Here is a 13,101-nt window from a genome sequence, read left to right on the forward strand (position 1 = left end):
GCCGAGAAACAACAGGAATGGCATTTAATGAGTTTCACCAACTAAAATAATATGTGAGTGCCATTTCTTTTGTTACTAATAACTAATAATGTTACGTCGTGATGCCCACGGCCGCATAAAGGTACCAAGGGACCACAAGCAAAATTTTATTGGTGGGCCCAATTGCCCCAAGAAATTTGTCATAGAATAATAAGCACATTAAGTTCAATATAGTAAAGCAGGTAGTGAAGAAATGGTCTGTAGTTACTGAAGGCATGATCCCAATAGATGATAAAATGGTGATGAAAAAATTGAAATAACCATCCTGTAGAGATCTTCCAGGTTATTATAAAGCATATTCATATGCGCTATTTTCATTTTGGATTCAGTACACACCACAGACTTTGGTATATCTATGCATATTGGGCATCAAACTGTTCAGTAGGCCTTTGGTGTTCCTATTTGGGGTGATTTGCCTTTGTATGCAAGAAATTGTGTGAGATAAATGAGGCAAACTGCAACATTTTTATGCGATTTTCTGAAATGTCAGAAAAACCACTAACTTTAGGAAAGCTTTGCAGATTGGTAATTTGATGTAGAAAGGACCCTTTACCCTTGTTGGATTTGTCAGAATGTGTACTTTCCAAAAATATATGGCTTTCTGGGTTTTTCTGTACAGTTAGGGGGTCTTACGGCACATAATACACGCTCATTGGGCTTTCTTTGCAGAAATTGAGTTGGCAGCTGAGAAAATTCCTATGCACTATTTTCATTTGGGTGCCTCTGTACACCACCTACTTTGGTAAATCTATGCATATTGGGCATCAAACTGTTCAGTAGACCGCTGGCATTTATATTTAGGGTGATGTGTCATTATACGTAAGAAATGTTGTAAGATAAATATGGCAAATTGCAACAATTTTAGGCCTGTTTCAGTAAAGTCATAAAAACCATTAACTTTAGGAAAGCTTTCCAGATTGGTACTTTGGTGCAGAAAGTCTTCTTAACCCATGTTGGATTTGTCAGAATGTGTACTTTTCAAAAATGTAATGTAAATGTGTTGATTTTGCAGAAGCTGAAATGACAGAAATAATAGATCATATTGGGGGTATGTTCATATTGGGGCCCCTACATGCCACATACTTAGGTAAACCTATACATATTGGGCATCAAACTGTTCAGTGGACCCCTGGTGTTCAAATTCAGGGTGTTTTATCTTGGTACCTAATGCTATGTGGGAGATAAGATGCTGGAAACTGGAAGCTTTGAGAGGATTTTTGGAAATGTTATCAAAATTGCCAACTTTAGGAAAGCTTTGCGGCTTGGTACTTTGGAGTAGAAAGACATGGGTACCCATTTTAGATTCGGGGGAATGTGTACTTTCCAAAAATATATTAGTTTCTGGGGTGAATGTACTTTTTACTAGCATTATCCCACATAAAATGATGTAAATGTGTTGATTTTGCAGAAGCTGAAATGACAGAAATGATAGATCATATGGGGGTATGTTCACATTGGGGCCCCTACATGCCACATACTTAGGTAAACCTATACATATTGGGCATCAAACTGTTCAGTGGGCCCCTGACGTTCATATTTATGGTGTTTTATCTGGTTACTTTATGACCTGTATGAGATAAGATACTATAGACTGAAAGCTTTGAAGCGATTTTTTAAAAAATTTCACAAATTTTGATAAAAAAATCAATAACTTTAGGAAAGCATTGCAACGTGGCAGTTTGGAGTAGACAGACAGTTTTACCTATTCTGGATTCCCCAGAATCTGTTCTTTCTAAAAATGTATAATTTTCTGGGATAAACTTTCTGTTAGTGGAATTTTTGGCCTTGAAATCTAAAGTATTCAGCTTTCTGGAGCAGTGCTTTGGGAATTTGGTAGTGTACTGCTGGGAGTTTGTGACCTATACAAGTGAGAAAGCTCCATAAAACTATATATATTTGGTATTGGCACGTTCAGGAGACACGGGACATTCCAAATCAGTTGTATTTTCATGCATGAAATAATTTATTTTGTTTATATTATTGAAAATATTATTTTTTTTTTCATTTTTTAGACATTTTTTAGAAGAATATATCTTGTTACAGAATTGGAATTACACAAAAATTCCACCATATTTTAAAAGCTTAGGTTGTCCTGAAAAAAAAAACAATATATTGTTTTCCTGGGTAAACTAAAAGTCCCCCCGAGGAAAGGCCCCTAAAGCGAAACAGTGCAAAATGTTCAAAAATTGTCTGGCAGTAGAAGTTCCACTTTGTCCAAAACGGCTGGCAGTGAAAGGGTTAAACAGAGAGACGAGAGCCCTTTAATACAGCCGCGGCCGCTCAGAAGCTTTGCTGTCCCTTAGGGGGGGTGATATTTATATAAATAGAATAAAATATTGCCTGGTTAGCGCCGTGCTGCTGATTGGCCGGGGTGTGCCGAGCCCTTACTGACCCGGCCTGACAAGCTGTCACTGTGAGTGGGAGTCTGAGCCACGTTTGCTGAGGACGAGGGAAAAGCACAAGATAATTACATTTGACAACAACATCATAAACAGAGAGTGAAATCCGACGTCGTTCCAACCAAATGTGTCACAAACGGCCCCTTCCATCCGCCGCTTCTCCTTCCAATTCTTTCAACATCACTTCAAGAGAAAATCACTCGGATTTTATGGATGAAAACTATTTGCAAAGTCTGTTTTTTATTTTGGAAAATATGTATAAAAAAATAACACAGGGGATTGATGAATGGCTAGGCATTCATTAAAAAGAAAGAAACGGGGGCTTTTACTTTATGTTTTTAACTTTTAGTTTATGATCATAAAGGTACTAAAGCCCCATAACATCACCCACATATGGTCTCAACTATTTACCCCAGTCATATTGTTCATAGTCTAAACTGTTTTTGGTTGCATAATCTTAAGATAATTACTGCCTGCACTGCTCTCATTTCCCTACAGAAATAGGGGTTGGTAGCACTAGGTAGGTACCTAATATATAGGGACAGAGACAGGGGAAAGTGTTGGAAGGGTTACTGCCTGCACTGCTCTCATTTCCCTACAGAAATAGGGGTTGGTAGCACTAGGTAGGTACCTAATATATAGGGGCAGAGACAGGGGAAAGTGTTGGAAGGGTTACTGCCTGCCCTGCTCTCATTTCCCTACAGAAATAGGGGTTGGTAGCACTAGGTAGGTACCTAATATATAGGGCAGAGACAGGGGAAAGTGTTGGAAGGGTTACTGCCTGCCCTGCTCTCATTTCCCTACAGAAATAGGGGTTGGTAGCACTAGGTAGGTACCTAATATATAGGGGCAGAGACAGGGGAACGTGTTGGAAGGGTTACTGCCTGCCCTGCTCTCATTTCCCTACAGAAATAGGGGTTGGTAGCACTAGGTAGGTACCAAATATATAGGGGCAGAGACAGGGGAAAATGTTGGAAGGGTTACTGCCTGCCCTGCTCTCATTTCCCTACAGAAATAGGGGTTGGTAGCACTAGGTAGGTACCTAATATATATGGGCAGAGACAGGGGAACGTGTTGGAAGGGTTACTGCCTGCCCTGCTCTCATTTCCCTACAGAAATAGGGGTTGGTAACACTAGGTAGGTACCTAATATACAGGGGCAGAGACAGAGGAAAGTGTTGGAAGGGTTACTGCCTGCCCTGCTCTCATTTCCCTACAGAAATAGGGGTTGGTAGCACTAGGTAGGTACCTAATATATAGGGGCAGAGACAGGGGAAAGTGTTGGAAGGGTTACTGCCTGCCCTGCTCTCATTTCCCTACAGAAATAGGGGTTGGTAGCACTAGGTAGGTACCTAATATATAGGGGCAGAGACAGGGGAAAGTGTTGGAAGGGTTACTGCCTGCCCTGCTCTCATTTCCCTACAGAAATAGGGGTTGGTAGCACTAGGTAGGTACCTAATATATAGGGACAGAGACAGGGGAAAGTGTTGGAAGGGTTACTGCCTGCCCTGCTCTCATTTCCCTACAGAAATAGGGGTTGGTAGCACTAGGTAGGTACCTAATATATAGAGACAGAGACAGGGGAAAGTGTTGGAAGGGTTACTGCCTGCCCTGCTCTCATTTCCCTACAGAAATAGGGGTTGGTAGCACTAGGTAGGTACCAAATATATAGGGGCAGAGACAGGGGAAAATGTTGGAAGGGTTACTGCCTGCCCTGCTCTCATTTCCCTACAGAAATAGGGGTTGGTAGCACTAGGTAGGTACCTAATATATAGGGACAGAGATGGGAGGGATACAATGAGCTCACACTTACTTTTATAACAATTGAATTTTTATGTACTTTCCTTGTAAACATGTTGTTAGAGTCACCTAATGTCAAACATTATCCAGTATTCAGTTGCATCTCTCCTCCTCTCCTTCCATCTGTACCTTGTCCATTCAAACAGCAGAGAGACAAAGACTCGGGAACCATCCATCCCTGACTGATCTCTCCCTTGTGAGGGTCTTGACCCTGAATTCTTTCACCTGCTAATGCATTCCCATTCTCCTCACCCACCCATGCCAGTGAATGGGAATGGAATGCTATTGTCCTTCCCACCATTGTACCAGTTCTGCAGCGTGTGATGTCATACTATCAATAAACGAGGATAATAAACATCATTTACAGGTACCATTGTGCCAAGGTTTTCCCATTTGCTCCTAAAACAGCATGTCATGTTAATGGAAATATTCTGCTGATTTGTGTCACTGCGGCTTTCATGCTCCAGTTCCTTCAAGATATGTTCTCCTTGAGCGCTGAGGTGGTGGATGCCCCCCTTGCACATTGGATTAAGTCTTTAAATAAATGATTGAATCTGGGGCAGAGATCTGCTGATGTTGTGGGCCCCACCATGGTCCATTTCCTTGGCTCCTATAGTCATTTCCAGACATATCAACCCACCATTGTTCATTTCCTTGGCTCCTATACTCATTTCCAGGCTTATCAACCCACCATGGTCCATTTCCTTGGCTCCTATAGTCATTTCCAGGCTTATCAACCCACCATTGTTCATTTCCTTGGCTCCTATACTCATTTCCAGGCTTATCAACCCACCATGGTCCATTTCCTTGGCTCCTATAGTCATTTACAGGCTTATCAACCCACCATGGTCCATTTCCTTGGCTCCTATAGCCATTTACAGGCTTATCAACCCACCATGGTCCATTTCCTTGGCTCCTATAGCCATTTCCAGGCTTATCAACCCACCATGGTCCCTTTCCTTGGCTCCTATAGCCATTTCCAGGCTTATCAACCCACCATGGTCCATTTCCTTGGCTCCTATAACCATTTCCAGGCTTATCAACCCACCATGGTCCATTTCCTTGGCTCCTATAGTCATTTCCAGGCTTATCAACCCACCATGGTCCATGTCCTTGGCTCCTATAGTCATTTCCAGGCTTATCAACCCACCATGGTCCATTTCCTTGGCTCCTATAGCCATTTCCAGGCTTATCAACCCACCATGGTCCATTTCCTTGGCTCCTATAGCCATTTCCAGGCTTATCAACCCACCATGGTCCATTTCCTTGGCTCCTATAGCCATTTCCAGGCTTATCAACCCACCATGGTCCATTTCCTTGGCTCCTATAGTCATTCCAGGCTTAACCCACCATGGTCCATTCCTGGCTCCTATAGTCATTGCCAGGCTTATCAACCCACCATGGTCCATTTCCTTGGCTCCTATAGCTATTTCCAGGCTTTTCAACCCACCATGGTCCATTTCCTTGGCTCCTATAGCCATTTCCAGGCTTATCAACCCACCATGGTCCATTTCCTTGGCTCCTATAGTCATTTCCAGGCTTATCAACCCACCATGGTCCATTTCCTTGGCTCCTATAGCCATTTCCAGGCTTATCAACCCACCATGGTCCATTTCCTTGGCTCCTATAGCCATTTTCAGACTTATCAACCCACCATGGTGCATTTCCTTGGCTCCTATAGTCATTTCCAGAAAGGCATCCGGAGAGATAGGCGCAGAAGAGGCACGTGCCTAGGGTGCAACAGTGGGGGGCACTAGGCTTGTACCTCTTCTTTCTTTATTCACACAAAGGCGGGGTTGGGGGGGTAACTGGTTTACTTTAAAGAAGACATATAGAGCTCAGATTTCAGTTCCCTATCAGGTCAGCCTAGCTGCTGATTGGTTCCTATCCTACAGTGCAGTGTACTGAGTGTCATAGCCCCCCCACCGTACAGGCTGGGAAAGGAGGCAGCAGGAAGTGGAACAGATGGGCGGAGCTAGTTGGGTTTTTTGAGGAATTTTCGCTCAATCAGCCTGGAACTCTTCTTCTTAAAGCACATTCCTTCTGTATTTAGATGAGTACAATCAGGGTCGGACTGGGCCGCCGGGACACCGGGAAAAATCCCGGTGGGCCCCGGCTCTAGTGGGCCCTGGCGGCCCAGACCCGACCCTTGCGGTGCCCCCCTGCCCGACCGCTCCTGCCCCAACGCGTTAAATTTACGCCCCAGTGGGCTCTCCATACCCCAGTCCGACCCTGAGTACAATTCCTTGAAACAATATCGTTTTTCACACAATATGTCCCTTTTAAACAAAAATCAGGCATAGTTTCCACCACCAAAGATTTGGCAAAATCCCGAACCGAATCTGAATCTGAATTTGCATATGCAAATTAGGTGACTAAGGGGTTAAAGATCCCTTTATAATGGGGATTCCCCAGCCTGGGACCCTCCAGCTGAAATATTCAGTTTATTGACATCACTGTGTATCTCGTTAACGGCCATCATTCAGCCTATGAAATATCGGTTTTAAATAGGAAAAAAAACAATATTCCACATATATATGTATTTATATAGAAATATATAATAATAATAATAATAATAATAGCTTCTGTAGCAGAGGGAAATAATAGCTGCTATAGCAACTACTAAAGCTGAATGGGCCGGAATGTACTGAGAGCAGTTCCTAGGATACTGTTTGGGAGGAACCGGAGCTTTACGTTATATCTGAACTGAACTTCTATATCATAATCTGTCTGTGGGTTTTATTCTGTTCTGCCGAGACAGGCCTGGATTTACTAGACTGGAACTAACATGGCTGCTATTATTATTCACCTCTTTCTATTCCTATGTTAAATTTAGATGATAAATTGGCTTTTGCAGATAAAGTTATATCTGTAAAAAGAGGAAAAGTGTAATTTATAGATAGGAATTTAAGAGGCTATTATCCCCCCACTGCTACTATAGGCACCATCTCTCCCTACTATACCTGCTATCCCACAGCCACAGTCCCTTCCCAGAGGCTATTATCCCCCCACTGCTACTATAGGCACCATCTCTCCCTACTATACCTGCTATCCCACAGCCCCAGTCCCTTCCCAGAGGCTATTATCCCCCCACTGCTACTATAGGCACCATCTCTCCCTACTATACCTGCTATCCCACAGCCCCAGTCCCTTCCCAGAGGCTATTATCCCCCACTGCTACTATAGGCACCATCTCTCCCTACTATACCTGCTATCCCACAGCCCCAGTCCCTTCCCAGAGGCTATTAATCCCCCCACTGCTACTATAGGCACATCTCTCCCTACTATACCTGCTATCCCACAGCCCCAGTCCCTTCCAGAGTTATTATCCCCCCACTGCCTACTATAGGCACCCATCCTCTCCCTACTATACTGCTATCCCACAGCCCCAGTCCCTTCCCAGAGGCTATTATCCCCACTGCTACTATAGGCACCATCTCTCCCTACTATACCTGCTATCCCCACAGCCCCAGTCCCTTCCCAGAGGCTTTATTCCCACTGCTACCTATAGCACCCATCTCTCCCTACTATACTGCTATCTCCACACAGCCCCAGTCCCTTCCCAGAGGCTATTTATCCCCACTGCTACTATAGGCACCATCTCTCCCTACTATACCTGCTATCCCACAGCCCCAGTCCCTTCCCAGAGGCTATTATCCCCCACTGCTATATAGGCACCATCTCTCCCTACTATACCTGCTATCCCACGCCCCAGTCCCTTCCAGAGGCTATTACCCCCACTGCTGCTACTATAGGCACCATCTCTCCTACTATACCTGCTATCCCACAGCCCCAGTCCCTTCAGAGGCTATTATCCCCACTGCTACTATAGGCGCCATCTCTCCCTACTATACCTGCTATCCCACAGCCCCAGTCCTTCCCAGAGGCTATTATCCCACTGCTACTATAGGCACCATCTCTCCCTACTATACCTGCTATCCACAGCCCCAGTCCCTTCCCAGAGGCTATTATCCCACTGCTACTATAGCACCATCTCTCCCTACTATACCTGCTATCCCACAGCCCCAGTCCCTTCCCAGAGGCTATTATCCCCACTGCTACTATAGGCACCATCTCTCCCTACTATACCTGCTATCCCACAGCCCCAGTCCCTTCCCAGAGGCTATTATCCCCCCCACTGCTACTATAGGCACCATCTCTCCCTACTATACCTGCTATCCCACAGCCCCAGTCCCTTCCCAGAGGCTATTATCCCCCCACTGCTACTATAGGCACCATCTCTCCCTACTATACCTGCTATCCCACAGCCCCAGTCCCTTCCCAGAGGCTATTATCCCCCCCACTGCTACTATAGGCACCATCTCTCCCTACTATACCTGCTATCCCACAGCCCCAGTCCCTTCCCAGAGGCTATTATCCCACTGCTACTATAGGCACCATCTCTCCCTACTATACCTGCTATCCCACAGCCCCAGTCCCTTCCCAGAGGCTATTATCCCCACTGCTACTATAGGCACCATCTCTCCCTACTATACCTGCTATCCCACAGCCCCAGTCCCTTCCCAGAGGCTATTATCCCCACTGCTACTATAGGCACCATCTCTCCCTACTATACCTGCTATCCCACAGCCCCAGTCCCTTCCCAGAGGCTATTATCCCACTGCTACTATAGGCACCATCTCTCCCTACTATACCTGCTATCCCACAGCCCCAGTCCCTTCCCAGAGGCTATTATCCCCCCACTGCTACTATAGGCACCATCTCTCCCTACTATACCTGCTATCCCACAGCCCCAGTCCCTTCCCAGAGGCTATTATCCCCCCACTGCTACTATAGGGCGCCATCTCTCCCTACTATACCTACTATCCCACAGCCCCAGTCCCTTCCCAGAGGCTATTATCCCCCACTGCTACTATAGGCACCATCTCTCCCTACTATACCTGCTATACCACAGCCCCAGTCCCTTCCCAGAGGCTATTATCCCACTGCTACTATAGGCACCATCTCTCCCTACTATACCTGCTATCCCACAGCCCCAGTCCCTTCCCAGAGGCTATTATCCCACTGCTACTATAGGCACCATCTCTCCCTCTACTGATCCAAGCCCCTCGGCTATTCCCCCACAGCCCCAGTCCCTTCCAGAGGCTATTATCCCCCCACTGCTACTATAGCACCATCTCTCCACTATACCTGCTATCCCACAGCCCCATCCCTTCCCAGAGGCTATTATCCCCCCACTGCTACTATAGGCACCATCTCTCCCTACTATACCTGCTATCCCACAGCCCCAGTCCCTTCCCAGAGGCTATTATCCCCCCACTGCTACTATAGGCACCATCTCTCCCTACTATACCTGCTATCCCACAGCCCCAGTCCTTCCCAGAGGCTATTATCCCCCACTGCTACTATAGGCACCATCTCTCCCTACTATACCTGCTATCCACAGCCCAGTCCCTTCCCAGAGGCTATTATCCCCCCACTGCTACTAGGCACCATCTCTCCCTACGGCCCCAGTCCCTTCCCAGAGGCTATTATCCCCCCACTGCTACTATAGGCACCATCTCTCCCTACTATACCTGCTATCCCACAGCCCCAGTCCCTTCCCAGAGGCTATTATCCCCCCACTGCTACTATAGGCACCATCTCTCCTACTATACCTGCTATCCCACAGCCCCAGTCCCTTCCCAGAGGCTATTATCCCCCCACTGCTACTATAGGCACCATCTCTCCCTACTATACCTGCTATCCCACAGCCCCAGTCCCTTCCCAGAGGCTATTATCCCCCCACTGCTACTATAGGCACCATCTCTCCCTACTATACCTGCTATCCCACAGCCCCAGTCCCTTCCCAGAGGCTATTATCCCCCCACTGCTACTATAGGCACCATCTCTCCCTACTATACCTGCTATCCCACAGCCCAGTCCCTTCCCAGAGGCTATTATCCCCCCACTGCTACTATAGGCACCATCTCTCCCTACTATACTGCTATCCCACAGCCCCAGTCCCTTCCCAGAGGCTATTATCCCCCACTGCTACTATAGGCACATCTCTCCCTACTATACCTGCTATCCCACAGCCCCAGTCCCTTCCCAGAGCTATTATCCCCCCACTGCTACTATAGGCACCATCTCTCCCTACTATACCTGCTATCCCACAGCCCCAGTCCCTTCCCAGAGGCTATTATCCCCCCACTGCTACTATAGGCGCCATCTCTCCCTACTATACCTGCTATCCCACAGCCCCAGTCCCTTCCCAGAGGCTATTATCCCCCCACTGCTACTATAGGCACCATCTCTCCCCTACTATACCTGCTATCCCACAGCCCCAGTCCCTTCCCAGAGGCTATTATCCCCCCACTGCTACTATAGGCACCATCTCTCCCTACTATACCTGCTATCCCACAGCCCCAGTCCCTTCCCAGAGGCTATTATCCCCCACTGCTACTATAGGCACCATCTCTCCCTACTATACCTGCTATCCCACAGCCCCAGTCCCTTCCCAGAGGCTATTATCCCCCCACTGCTACTATAGGCACCATCTCTCCCTACTATACCTGCTATCCCACAGCCCCAGTCCCTTCCCAGAGGCTATTATCCCCCCACTGCTACTATAGGCACCATCTCTCCCTACTATACCTGCTATCCCACAGCCCCCAGTCCCTTCCCAGAGGCTATTATCCCCCACTGCTTACTATAGGCACCATCTCTCCCTACTATACCTGCTATCCCACAGCCCCAGTCCCTTCCCAGAGGCTAATTATCCCCCCACTGCTACTATAGGCACCATCTCTCCCTACTATACCTGCTATCCCACAGCCCCAGTCCCTTCCCAGAGGCTATTATCCCCCCACTGCTACTATAGGCACCATCTCTCCCTACTATACCTGCTATCCCACAGCCCCAGTCCCTTCCCAGAGGCTATTATCCCCCCACTGCTACTATAGGCACCATCTCTCCCTACTATACCTGCTATCCCACAGCCCCAGTCCCTTCCCAGAGGCTATTATCCCCCCCACTGCTACTATAGGCACCATCTCTCCCTACTATACCTGCTATCCCACAGCCCCAGTCCCTTCCCAGAGGCTATTATCCCCCCACTGCTACTATAGGCACCATCTCTCCCTACTATACCTGCTATCCCACAGCCCCAGTCCCTTCCCAGAGGCTATTATCCCCCCACTGCTACTATAGGCACCATCTCTCCCTACTATACCTGCTATCCCACAGCCCCAGTCCCTTCCCAGAGCTATTATCCCCCCACTGCTACTATAGGCACCATCTCTCCCTACTATACCTGCTATCCCACAGCCCCAGTCCCTTCCCAGAGGCTATTATCCCCCCCACTGCTACTATAGGCACCATCCCTCCCTACTATACCTGCTATCCCACAGCCCCAGTCCCTTCCCAGAGGCTATTATCCCCCCACTGCTACTATAGGCGCCATCTCTCCCTACTATTCCTGCTATCCCACAGCCCCAGTCCCTTCCCAGAGGCTATTATCCCCCCACTTCTACTATAGGCACCATCTCTCCCTACTATACCTGCTATCCCACAGCCCCAGTCCCTTCCCAGAGGCTATTATCCCCCCACTGCTACTATAGGCACCATCTCTCCCTACTATACCTGCTATCCCACAGCCCCAGTCCCTTCCCAGAGGCTATTATCCCCCCACTGCTACTATAGGCACAATCTCTCCCTACTATACCTGCTATCCCACAGCCCCAGTCCCTTCCCAGAGGCTATTATCCCCCCACTGCTACTATAGGCACCATCTCTCCCTACTATACCTGCTATCCCACAGCCCCAGTCCCTTCCCAGAGGCTATTATCCCCCCCCACTGCTACTATAGGCACCATCTCTCCCTACTATACCTGCTATCCCACAGCCCCAGTCCCTTCCCAGAGGCTATTATCCCCCCACTGCTACTATAGGCACCATCTCTCCCTACTATACCTGCTATCCCACAGCCCCAGTCCCTTCCCAGAGGCTATTATCCCCCCCCCCACTGCTACTATAGGCACCATCTCTCCCTACTATACCTGCTATCCCACAGCCCCAGTCCCCTCCCAGAGGCTATTATCCCCCCCCACTGCTACTATAGGCACCATCTCTCCCTACTATACCTGCTATCCCACAGCCCCAGTCCCTTCCCAGAGGCTATTATCCCCCCACTGCTACTATAGGCACCATCTCTCCCTACTATACATTGATTAGACAAGCTGAATTGCTTTAAGAACTTTTGAATATGAGCTCCCCTTCATACTGTATATTCTAAATTTCCACTGTACAGTCTTTAGTCAGGGAGATGTTTTATCCAAAAACTGCAACCAAGGTGCCAACCTATGAAAAACATGACCAGAGGTAAATAGTAAGAAACCTTCATATGTACTTTCCCTTAACATGGTATGGCATCTTGGCAACTTTATGATCCTAAACATGAATGAATAACTACTAAAATTTGGGGTGAGGGAATGTGCTTAATCCCCTATTTTTTGTTTTTTATTAACAAGACACATGGACCAATTACCTTCAGCCTAAAGAGCTTACATTCATTTTCATTTGCTACGCTTCTTGTTTGAGATACCTGAGACTCTTTTCTGTGATAAAAATATAAATCCTCCAAAGGGTTTCAAAATAATGCAGTTATTAATAATAAATGAAATAGTATTGTAGAACAGGAGGACGAGAATATGAGGATAGTTCCCCTTTAACTGTTGGTATCTTGTAGTCAGGCTTCTAGCACCCAGTAATTGAATAAGTTACATTTGTGCAGAAACATTCACTGTGTATCAGTGGAATATGAAGAATTGCTTTATGTTATCTCACTGTGAAACCCATAGTCTGAGAAATTTAATTGTGGTTCTGAGTGAATAACAAGATCTTTTGGGATTGAGTCTTTTCAT

Source organism: Xenopus tropicalis, chromosome 6 (assembly GCF_000004195.4).
Source record: "Xenopus tropicalis strain Nigerian chromosome 6, UCB_Xtro_10.0, whole genome shotgun sequence".
In the NCBI taxonomy this organism is placed as follows: Eukaryota; Metazoa; Chordata; class Amphibia; order Anura; family Pipidae; genus Xenopus; species Xenopus tropicalis.